Genomic DNA, 12,450 nt, shown 5'->3' with positions numbered 1-12,450 from the left:
ATGTATAAAACACAACTTTATTATCTACGAAGGATGTCTAAAATAAAAAAAGAAATATTTTAACCTCTAACTGTCCTCAAAACTAGAACATATGAGGTAAGTAGTCCCAGGGCACATAATCTTATATATTCTGGTTGACTTGTTTTAATAACAGAAGCAAATTTCAAGTAGAAAGTATCCCTCTTAAAATATTTCTGTGTGAACATCTCATCCAGAAATGTGAGGTAGAAACTTTTGATATGAAAAGACATATAATAATGGGGAAGAGGAGCAAAAGAGATAAGATCTGAGAGCACCTGAGAAGACAACCTCTTCTCCCCCAACACTTAAATAGCTTGAGACGTTAGGAACAGACGTCACTTTCTATTTTTAAATCTCAATTTCTTCATCTGCAAAATCAAAGTGTTTAACTAGACAACTACTAAGTTCTCTTCCAAGTCTCAAATTCTATGATCCTATTCAAATTCTAAAACTCCAATGATATCATGTTTTTTTAAAAAATGGGAAGTAACGTCCCCATGAGGGAAGAAGCTGTCAGAATTAAAGGACCAGTGAATTTGTTTGTTAAATTTCCCTTCACTTTTTATTTTAAAAAGCAGAAAACGTTTATGGTAAGAATACTTCTGCAAAACAGCATTTGCAGTCATCAGAATAACACTGATGACCCCTGTTGGCTTTATCAAGAACTTCTTTAAAAAAAAAAAAAAGTTTCTCCTCTGGAGCTTTTTTCCTTTGGAAAAAACTGCCTCTTTTTTGTTGTTTGTCTATTGGATAAATTCTAAAATCAAGACTAGCTTACAGTTTCTAAGACTTTAATCTTTAATAAGTGATCAAATCAATCCTTTGGATTCTTTGAATTGTGTTGTTTCCTACACACATTTCTTCTGTGTTGTTAAAGAAATTTTCTTAATCTCTCCCCCTGTCCCTTTAAGAGAGAGAGGAGCAGAAACATTTCTCAGTAAGAGTCAGTTAACTGACAGCCTCTGTGAAAGGGAGTTGAAGGTTCCCTTACCTAAGAGACAAAGGCGAGATAAAAATAAAAGTGTCAGTTGACAGGGCTTTTATCTCTGGGTCTGGCTTAGACACTAACTGACAGTTGGGGAAAGAGAAAACAGAATTAAGACTAACAGCTTGGTAGGTGATTAATACCTATTGATTACCTTAGACAGGTAAGTAGCTGGTGACTAAATTCTTAGATAGTGTAGGCAGAGTAGGCTAGGTCTGGTCCTGGCAGAAGAAACTGCCCCCGAAGGGAGATAGATTTAGGATTCTTTTAGAAATTTTAGTTAGGATTAGGATTTTAGGTATAGTTATAATATTATTTTCACCTTCCTCTTTTCTATCTTCTATCTGAACTTTTCTCAAAATAAACTAATTGTTTTGTGTTTTATCAACCTGTTCTCCTGACCTTTGTTCAAACTCCTACCAAAAATTTTAACCCTTCAAAGCATCCATCTAGTTGAACTTATCTGGATCTTCATTTTACTAATTACCATTCCAACATCCTCACATAGATCACACAGAACTGAACTGCTAAAAGGGTCCACCTGTGGCCACTGTACTATCAGAAGTCAAAAGAATCTGAAACACTGGAAAGTGTGTCCCAATTCTGATGTACTTCTTGTTCTTTAAGCTTCACTTTTTAAAAAGCCTTTCAGTTTTTACAGTCTGGCTTACTGGGGGGAGGGGGGGTGTTATGACTAGATTTCTTAAAAATAATTATCACAACAGATCCCATTCACTTCAGTTCACTGGGCGGTGGAAGAAAGAAAACCAGAACCAGAGCGTGAAGTTATCCTTGGCATTGTGTATCTAAACACAAGGATGGCCAAGAATTACTGCAAGAATATGTGACTTCTATGATCAGCCGAGACACTGAAGACATCAAATTCAGCAAAGAGATGGAGAGTGCTTTCCATGCCCTCAGTTTTGAGAGACAACCCTATGTGACCAAGGAAGAATTGTACTAGATAGAATCCAACAAGGAAGCAAGCAGCCTTCTGCATCTCATGCATGAAGTACTATATTGATAGCAAAGGGCTGTGAACTCCCCTCTGCTTTTGACTACATAGAATTTACCCCTTCTCTCTTTGTGAAAGATTCACAGCCCCTAGCATTAGCCATAGCCAAACACTTCTCTTGCAGCTTTGTTGCACTGTCTAGCCATCTTTGTGCTGTTAAAGGAAAAAAAAAAAATTCAGTGTTCCAAATGTAATTTTAAAACTGTTAGGTTTGGGAAGATTACTTAGAGAAAAATGGTGCTTCAATAAAATGTTATGAGTCCAGTTGAAATTCACTGTCAGAAGATTAATGGTTAAAATTATGGGATTTCTGCCTGTCTCCTCTATGTCCTAAAACCAGCCGGCCCGAGATTTGAAGGGAAAAATTCTATAAAGCTGGCCTCGCTTCATTTACTTTCTCCTAATTTTCTGTATGCAAAGGATGACTTGACTCAACTCAAAAAAAAAAAAATCCAAATGACCAGTGAAATGTTAAGAAAATATACTAATATAAGAAATCCTGAGATCTGCCTAATAAAAAGGAGATGCATCATGTAGTTCCTTTAATATTCCACAGACACAAGTACAACACTGGATTCTCCATCTGTTACTCTTGTTACATTTCTGGCCTACTTCCTCTCTATTCAAACTGTCCACCTTATAGCCTACCTACCTAACCATGTACCTTTCCATTACCTGTTAGGGCAGAGATTCTTAGCCAAAATCCGTGAGTTTGCCTTCCCTCCCCTAATGTCTTGATAATATACATAATCTATTTTATTTTATGCATTTAAAATGAGTCTGAGCAAGAGTTATATCTCTAGGCTTCACCAGACTGACCAAAGGATCCAGAACATGAAAAGTTAAAAAACCTCTGCCTGACATCATCTGCAATTTTGATACTTTGGCAATTACAGCTCCCATGATAATTACAGCTATATCTGTAATAATCACTGTAAGAATACTGTCATCACTAAAATGATCATTTCTTATAAATACAAAACCCCATAGCATGAGGCACATCATAAAGGAGGGAAACCAAAGCCAAGAATAGGTTCTCAAACTGCTCCAAACATTTATCCCTCCTGAATCTGTCTTTTGGGGGTCTTGACCAATAACTATCCACATTATTTTGTCAATAACAAGAATGTGTCAAAGGGAAGTCAGATACCTAATAGGATATAGCCTCAAATGCTTCATCTCAGAAAAATGCCTCTCTGGCACTATAAATATGCGTGCGTGCGTGTGTATGTGTGTATGTGTGGTAAAAAACACGCAAAAGAATATTTTTATGCAATTCTTCCTCTGAAAAACTAAAAGTACTTCATATAAATTAGTAGTAAAGGTCTGTCATATAAAATTGTGGGATAAATTTGACCACGTTAATTACAGTAAAAATTTATCCTGAAAAAACATTCCTGCAATATGCTTTTTAAAAGAGTAATAAGATATCTCAAAGATGTGGAATATGATGCGGTTTGACTCTCAGGAGAAATCAAAATCATGACACAATCCTCAAAGTATTTCTTCACTCACCTTCCAATACTGATCCGTTCTTTGACTCATACAGTAATGAAATAAGTAAGTACTCTTATGACCCTTATAAAATTATTATTTAGTATGTTCATCAAATGAGCAAAATTAACCTATAAGTATAATATTTGCTAAACAAGGGATTATACCTAGTCTCTAAAAAGAAAATAAAAAGCTATCATATTTTAGAGGCAACCAGGTGGAACAGAACACAGTGCCTTGGATTTGGAGTCAGGAAAGGAAATTCAAATCCTACTTCAGACAGTTGTATGTCTCTGGGCAAATCACTTCACCTCTGTCTGCTTCAGTTTCCTTCACATAAAATAGGGAAAATAACAGCATTCACTCTTACAAGGTTGATGTGAGAATGAAATAATATTGTAAAATACTTTCTCAACCTTAAAATGCTACATAAATTCTAGCTATTCTTATTATTATTCATTATTATTTTAGAAACACAAAGTTTCATAGCTAAAGGAGATGAGATAATTTAGTTCAACTTCTCACCGAGAAGAAAACTCATCAATCTTCAATGGGAAGTGACTCAACTTTTGTTATAACAGTTAATGAGACAAAAAGGTCAGAAAAGAAAAGTCTGAACTTTTAGTTCAGCATACCCCATGAAGGGTTACTTGGTGGCTACCTCCAAAATACAATAACTATTTTCTTTTAAAGGATAAAATGTCATACTTCATATGTAAAAATGAGCCAGGTTTCTTAAGAGTATCATGGGAATCAAGGTACTCAAAAAGGGATGAGCTGAAGAGTTTGGGAGGAGGTCCCATTTCCTCTCTACAGCAAATCCTGCCACTGGCCTTTCCATTATATCACACTGCCTGAAGAGGTGATCCATCTATAAACTCCTTTTAATATTCCCCCATTATAATATAGATGAATAACTTATCAAGTGACAGTGGGCTAAAAGGAGACAAATGTGAGTCTAAGGAATCTTCTTTGACATTGTCTAATTAGGCCTGGAAATTTAGTGAAATTAATCTTCTTATAAATGTCCCTAAAACACTACTCTGTGACTGAACCATGCCTCAAGAACTGAGAATAATATCAGGCCAGCATATCTAATACAGAAATAACTAGGGTTCTTATAATTCATCAGAAATAAGAAACCTAGAAATAGATTCTGAGAGATTGTATTATTGATGAAGGTGAAACTTTCTTAGACACAAAGTCACAACAATTTAATTGCCCCCAAGACCCAGTCGCTCAGTGGCCTGAGGAGGCTCATGGCCTGGATCAGGGGGAAGCTCTATAAAGAGAACTCTACCACGACTGTTTTCCAGAAGATGTGATAACAAGATGTAGTTTTCCAAAGATGGGACAGGGAGGCCTTCAGCCTCACCTTTCAGTGCCTGTATGATGCTGCCAATAGTGATCTCTGGGCACATACTCAATCAGCAAGGATTTATTTTAAAGCTTAATTAATTATTTAATTGAGAATATTTTTACATGGCTATATAATTCATGTTCTTTCCCTCCCATCCTCCTGCCCCCCTCCAGTAGCCAATGAACAATTCCACTGGGTTTTATATGTATCATTGATCAATATATCAATCAATCAAATAATATTTCCATATTATTAATATGTGTAATAGAGTAATCATTTAGAGTCTACATCTCCAATTATATCCCCATCGAACTATGTGATCAAGAAGTTGTTTTTCTTCTGTGTTTCTTCTTGTAAAGGGTAAAAAGGGGTTTTGATTGGGTGAATACTAAAAGGTTTTGGTCGCCAGGGAATTGAATAATTATCAATCCCCAATTAAAGAATAACCTCAAGTCAAAATAACTTTTATGGAAGTTTATTTACAAATGAGAAGAGGAAGATAAAATAAGGACAGAATAGCCCAAACCTACAGATCCAGCAAATATTCAGAGGAGCAAGATTATAGCCAATGAGAGGGGCGGAAAGAAAGAAAAAATATGAGTAAACAACAGAAAAAGAAAAAAGAAATTACAATCAACAGCTTCTATCCAGGAAATTAACAAAGAGCAAATGGAACAGAGGATGACCAAGGAATACCAAACAAAACATAGAAACTCCAGCGAACTGGACACAAGATTTGGGAGAACTCAAAATACAATTCAAAAAACAATTAAGAGGGGGCAACTGGGTAGCTCCGTGGATTGAGAGTCAGACCTAGAGATGGGAGGTCCTAGGTTCAAATCCGGCCTCAGACACTTCCCAGCTGTGTGACCCTGGGCAAGTCACTTGACCCCCATTGCCCATCCTTACCACTCTTCCACCTAGGAGACAATACATAGAAGTTAAGGGTTTAAAAAATAAATAAATAGAAAATTTTTTTTAAAAATTAAGAGAGGCTGAAAACAATTGGGAAAAGAACTTAAAAAGCAAAATATATCATCTGGAAACAGAGACACATGAACTAAAATGGGAAAATAGTGTCTTGAAATCCAGAATTGACCAGCTTGAAAACAAGGCAAAGAAGGTGAAAGACGACCTGCAAAGAAAAAATAGACCAGAAGTAGAAGGATGACCAAAAAGCCAGGGATGAAATTCAGTCTTTAAAAATTATAATCCAATAACTAGAAGCAAATGACTTCACAAGGCAGCAAGAATCTATAAAACAAAATCAAAAGAATGAATAAATTGAGGAAAATATGAAATAGCTCATTGACAAAACCACAGACTTTGAAAACAGATCCAGGAGAGACAATTTAAGAATTATTAGACTACCTGAAGTATAATATAGGATTAATAACATTGCCATATTTGCTTGGGGCAACCTGTCAGTTGCCCTGGCTGAAATGTTGACCGTGGCATGAGCCACAGGGCAAGTACCAACTGCCAGCTGGACCCAGGGTATATAAAGCCTTAGAAACCCAGGGCTGGGTTCTGTTCTGTTCTGTCTCTACTTCTCTTCTCACCTTCACTTCTACCCCTTGGGGATCCAGGGTAGCAGGGAGGAGGAACATAGGATCTTAGTTTCCTAGGTTAGGTAGGTTTAAGAGAATCTTGACTCAGTAGGAACATCAATTAGATATACCCTATCAAGAAACTGCTCTATATTACTATCAAGAGATCATTTATTTCTGGCCCACGGCTGGTCCCTTGGGACAGCTGAAGATCATAGCAAGGAAGTTCATCAATGTCCTGAACTTAGATCAAGAAGGCAGAACTAGACTAGATTCATAGTTTTCCTAACTCAATCTCCAATCCCTTTTCCCTAATGAACTTTTCAAATAAAATCTTAGTTTAACTAATGAACTAGTAGCTCCTACCTTCAACTCAGATCTAAGTAGATTGCTGTTCAAGATTCTAGGAGGGTGGCAGAGTAACTCCATTATTGTTACACAGAAAGCACCACACCTCCTTTCCTGTCTAATCTCTGTAAACCAATAGGAGTTACTTCCTCAGCCAGGTTAGAGGCTGAAAGGTAATCTTCTTAAAGGGAATTTAGTCCTTGCTAAGGGGAATTACATCTTTCCCTTGGCTGGCTTAGGCGCTAGGTGCTTGTCATTCCTACATCCAGGTCCATCAGTGAACAGCTTATGATTAAGCCACACTTGCTTCCTGACTGCCTACAGCATTACCAACCTCCAAAACAGATCCACCCACATACCCTCATTACAGAAGATCATGAAAAAAGGAAAAGCCTGGATATCATTCTACAGGAAATTATCCAAGAAAACTGCCCTAATACTCTTGAACAAGAAGGAAAAAGTGGAGATTGAAAGAATCCACAGATCACCTCCTACATTTAATTCCCAATTGACAATGCCCAGGAATGTTATGGCCAAATTCAAGAACAGACCAAAAAAAAAAAAAAATATTACAAGCTGCTAAGAAAAAGTCATTCAGATACCATGGAACCACAGTTAGAATAACACAGGATCTGGCTGTATCTACACTGAAGGACTGGAAGGCATGGAATATGATATTCCAGAAAGCAAGGGAATTGGGTCTACAACCAAGAATCAACTACCCAGCGAAACTGACTATATTCTTTTTTTCACCCGCATTTATTTTTTATTTTTTCTTTGAATATTTTTTTTATTTTTAGAAAAATTTTCCATAGTTACATAATTCATGTTTTTACTTTACCCTTCACCCCCTAAACCCGCACCTCGGCCCTGGTAGTTAACTTGCATTTCCACTGGTTTTAACATGTGTGGTCAGTCAAGACTTATTTACATATTATTGATAGTTACATTGGTGTGGTCTTTTTGGGTCTACATCCCTAATCATGTCCTCATCAACCCAAGTGTTCAAGCAGTTGTTTTTCTTCTGTGTTTCCACTCCTGTAGTTCTTCCTCTGAATGTGGGTAGCATTCTTTTCCCTAAATCCCTCAGAATTGTCTTGGGTTATTGCATTGCTGCTAGTACAGACATCCATTACATTCAATTTTACCACAGTGTATCAGTATCTGTGTACAATGTTCTTCTGGCTCTGCTACTTTCACTCTGCATCAATTCCTGGAGGTCTTTCCAGTTCACATGGAATTCTTCCAGTTTATTATTTCTTTGAGCACAGTAGTATTCCATCACTAACATATACCACAATTTGTTCAGCCATACCCCAATTGAAGGGCATAACCTTACTTTCCAGTTTTTTGCCACCACAAAGAGCACAGCTATGAATATTTTTGTATAAGTCTGTTTATCTTTGATGTCTTTGGGGTACAATCCCAGAAATGGTATGGCTGGATCAAAGGGCAGGCAATCTTTTATAGCCCTTTGAGTATAGTTCCAAATTGCCAGCCAGAATGGTTGGGTCAGTTCACAACTCCACCAGCAGTTGCATAAAGGTCCAAATTTTGCCACATCCACTCCAACATTCATTATTCTCCCCTGCTATCATTTTAGCCAATCTGCTAGATGTGAGGTGATACCTCAAAGTTGTTTTCATTTGCATTTCTCTAATTATTAGAGATTTAGAACACTTTCTCATGTGCTTATTGATACTTTTGATTTCTTTATCTGAAAATTGCCTATTCATGTCCCTTGCCCATTTATCAATTCGAAAATGGCTTGATGTTTTATACAATTGATTTAGCTCCTTGTATATTTGAGTAATTAGACCTCTGTCAGAATTTTTTGTTATAAAGATTTTTTCCCAGTTTGTTTCCCTTCTGATTTTGGTTGCATTGTTTTTGTTTGTACAAAACCTTTTTAATTTAATATAATCAAAATTATTTATTTTACATTGTGTAATTTTTTCTAACTCTTGCTTGGTTTTAAAATCTTTCCTTTCCCAGAGATCTGACAAGTATACTATCCTGTGTTCACCTAATTTACTTAGAGTTTCCTTCTTTATATTTAAGTTTTTCACCCATTCTGAATTTATCTTGGTGTAGGGTGTGAAATGTTGATCTAAACCTAATTTCTCCCATATTGTTTTCCAATTTTCCCAACAGTTTTTGCCAAATAGTGGATTTTTGTCCCAAAAATTGGGCTCTTTGGGTTTATCATAGACTGTTTTGCTGATGTCCCTTACCCCAAGTCTATTCCACTGATCCTCCCTTCTATCTCTTAGCCAGTACCATATTGTTTTGATGACTGCTGCTTTATTGTATAGCTTAGTATCTCGTACTGCTAGGCTCCCTTCCTTCATATTTTTTTTCATTATTTCCCTTGATATTCTTGATCTTTTATTCTTCCAAATAAACTTTGTTATCGTTTTTCCTAACTCAGTAAAAAAGTTTTTTTGGTAGTTTGATAGGTATGGCACTAAATAAGTAAATTAATTTGGGTAGAATGGTCATTTTTATTATGTTAGCTCTTCCTTCCCATGAGCAATCAATGTTTTTCCAATTGTTTAGATCTCGTTTTGTTTTGTAGTTATATTCGTATAATTCCTGTGTTTATTTTGGTAGATAGATTCCTAAGTATTTTATATTGTCTAGGGTGATTTTAAATGGTGTTTCTCTTTCTACCTCTTGCTGCTATGATGTGTTGGAAATATATACAAATGCTGATGATTTATGTGCATTTATTTTGTATCCTGCAAACTTTGCTAAAGTTGTTGATTATTTCTACTAGCTTTTTAGTTGATTCTCTAGGATATTTTAAGTAGAACATCATATCATCTGCAAAGAGTGATAGCTTGGTCTCCTCATTGCCTATTTTAATACCTTCTTTTTCTTCTCTAATTGCTACTGCTAGTGTTTCTGGTACAATGTTAAATAATAGAGGTGATAATGGGCATCCTTGTTTCACATCTGATCTTATTGGAAAGGCTTCTAATTTATCCTCATTGCATATGATGCTTGTTGATGGTTTAAGTTATATATTGTTTATTATTTTTAAGAAAGGACCTTCTATTCCTATACTTTCTAGTGTTTTCAGTAGGAATGGGTGTTGTATTTTGTCAAAGGCTTTTTCAGTATCTATTGAGATAATCATGTGGTTTTTGTTGGTTTGCTTGTTGATATGGTCAATTATGTGGATGGTTTTCCTAATGTTTAACCATCCCTGCATTCCTATTATAAATCCCACCTGATCATGAAGAATAACCCTCTTGATCACTTGCTGGAGTCTTTTTGCTAGTATTCTATTTAAGATTTTTACATCTATGTTCATTAAAGAGATTGGTCTGTAAATTTTATTTCTCTGTTTTTGATCTACCGGGTTTTGGAATCAGTACCATATTTGTGTCATAAAAGGAATTTGGTAAGACTCATTCTTTGCTTATTATATCAAATAATTTGTGTAGTATAGGGATTAATTGTTCTTTGTATGTTTGATAGAATTTACTTGTGAATCCATCAGGCCCTGTCGATTTTTTCTTAGAGAGTTCTTTGATGGCCTGTTCAATTTCTTTTTCTGATATGGGATTATTTAAGTATTCTATTTCTTCTGCTGTTAATCTAGGCAATTTATATTTTTGCAAATATTCATCCATATCACCTAGACTGCTAAATTTATTGCCATATAATTGGGCAAAATAGTTTTTAATGATTGCCTTAATTTCCTCTTCATTAGAGGTGAGGTCTCCCTTTTCATCTTTGATGCTATTCATTTAGTTTTCTTCTTTCCTTTTTTAAATTAAATTAACCAGTACTTTGTCTATTTTATCTGTTTTTTCAAAAGACCAGCTTCTAGTCTTATTTATTAATTCAATAGTTCTTTTACATTCGATTTTATTAATTTCTTCTTTGATTTTTAGTATTTCTAATTTAGTTTTCATTTGAGAATTTTTAGTTTGTTCATTTTCTAGTTTTTTAAGTTGTGTGCCCAATTCATTAAACTCTGCCTTCCCTAATTTGTTAATATATGCACTCAGTGATATAAATTTTCCCCTTAGAACTGCTTTGGCATATCCCATAGGTTTGGGTAAGATGTCTCATCATTGTCATTGTCTTCAATGAAATTATTAATTGTTTCTGTGGATTTGTTCTTTCACTAAATTATTTTGGAGAATCATATTATTTAATTTCCAATTAGTTTTTGGTTTGCCTCTCCATGTATTCTTACTAATAACTGTTTTTTATTGCATTATGCTCTGAGAAGGTTACATTTATTATTTCTTCTTTTTTTGCATGTTTGCCATGTTTCTGTGCTCTATTACATGGTCTATCTTTGTGAATGTTCCATGTGCTGCTGAAAAGAAGGTATATTCCTTTTTGTCCCTATTTATTTTTCTCCATATATCTATTAACTTTAATTTTTCTAGGGTTTCATTCACCTCTCTTATATCTTTCTTATTTATTTTTTGGTTTGATTTATCTAGATCTGATAGGGGAAGGTGAGGTCCCCCACTAGTATGGTTTTGCTATCTATTTCCTCCTTTAGCTCCACTAGCTTCTCCTTTAGAAATTTGGAAGCCATACTGTTTGGTGCATACATATTGAGTACCGATATTTCTTCATTGTTTATACTGCCTTTTATTAGGATGTAGTTACCTTCCCTACCTCTTTTAACCTTATCAATTTTTACTTTGGCTCTGTCAGAGATCATGATAGCCACCCCTGCCTTTTTTGACTCATTTGAAGCCCAAAAGATTTTGCTCCATCCTCTCATTTTCACTCTATGTCTGTCTGTCTGCCTCATGTGTATTTCTTGTAGACAACATATGGTGGGATTTCGATTTCTAATCCACTCTGCTATTTGCTTCTTTTTTATGGGCGAGTTCATCCCATTCACATTCAGAGTTATAATTATCAACTGTGCATTCCCAGGCATTTTGATTCTCTCTCCTAGTCCTGTCCTTTCTTCTTTCACTGTTTCCTTCTATACCAGTGTTTTGTTTTTAATGAGTTCCTATAATCCCCTCCCTTGTTTTACTTCCCTTTCTCCCCCCTCCCTTCTTATTCCCCTCTTACTGTTCTTTAAAGCCAAGCCGCGCTCCCCCCAAGCCCTCTCCTTGCCTAGTATTGCTTCCCTCCCCACCAGTCCGTTTGTTACCCTTCTACTTCTCTATAGGGTATGAATCAATTATCTGCCCCTATGGATCTGATTGTTCTTCTCCAAGCTGATTTCAATGCACTTAAGTATTGAATATTTCCTCTCTCTAACCTATTTACCCTTACAGTGTATTGTTATTTTTCCCTGTTGGTCCCATGCATTTCTTTATGGAATATAAATTTATTTCTTTTTGTTTGTTTTCCTAGTTTTCTTATTATTATCTTCTTCCCCCCAGTTTTGTATATATTTATACATACATACATATGTATGTTTATATGTCTTTTGACATTTCATCCTATACAGTTTGTCCCTGTTCCCTCTATGTAAACTTCTTCTAGTTACGCTGCTGGTAATAATAATTTTTAATATTTGCCAATACCGTCTTTTCTTCTTGGGATATAAATTGTTTGTGTCCCTTAAAGAAAAGAATTTTTTTCTTTCCCCCCCCCCATTCTCTTAATTACCTTATGTTGATTCTCTTGAGTTCTGGGTTTGGTCATGTCAAAGGGAAAAGTACTGTGATCAAAAAAACAA

At 35.5% G+C, this 12,450-nt stretch overlaps 1 protein-coding gene across 1 annotated transcript in view; it reads right to left on the bottom strand.

The window, feature by feature from the left end:
- The window catches only part of PDHX (pyruvate dehydrogenase complex component X), an 83,836-nt gene that overhangs the window by 58,521 nt on the left and 12,865 nt on the right, over window positions 1-12,450 (bottom strand). The window lies entirely within an intron of this gene.

This window comes from Gracilinanus agilis, chromosome 6 (genome assembly GCF_016433145.1).
Source record: "Gracilinanus agilis isolate LMUSP501 chromosome 6, AgileGrace, whole genome shotgun sequence".
NCBI lineage: Eukaryota > Metazoa > Chordata > Mammalia > Didelphimorphia > Didelphidae > Gracilinanus > Gracilinanus agilis.
This window is presented reverse-complemented; position numbering and strand designations above follow the sequence as displayed.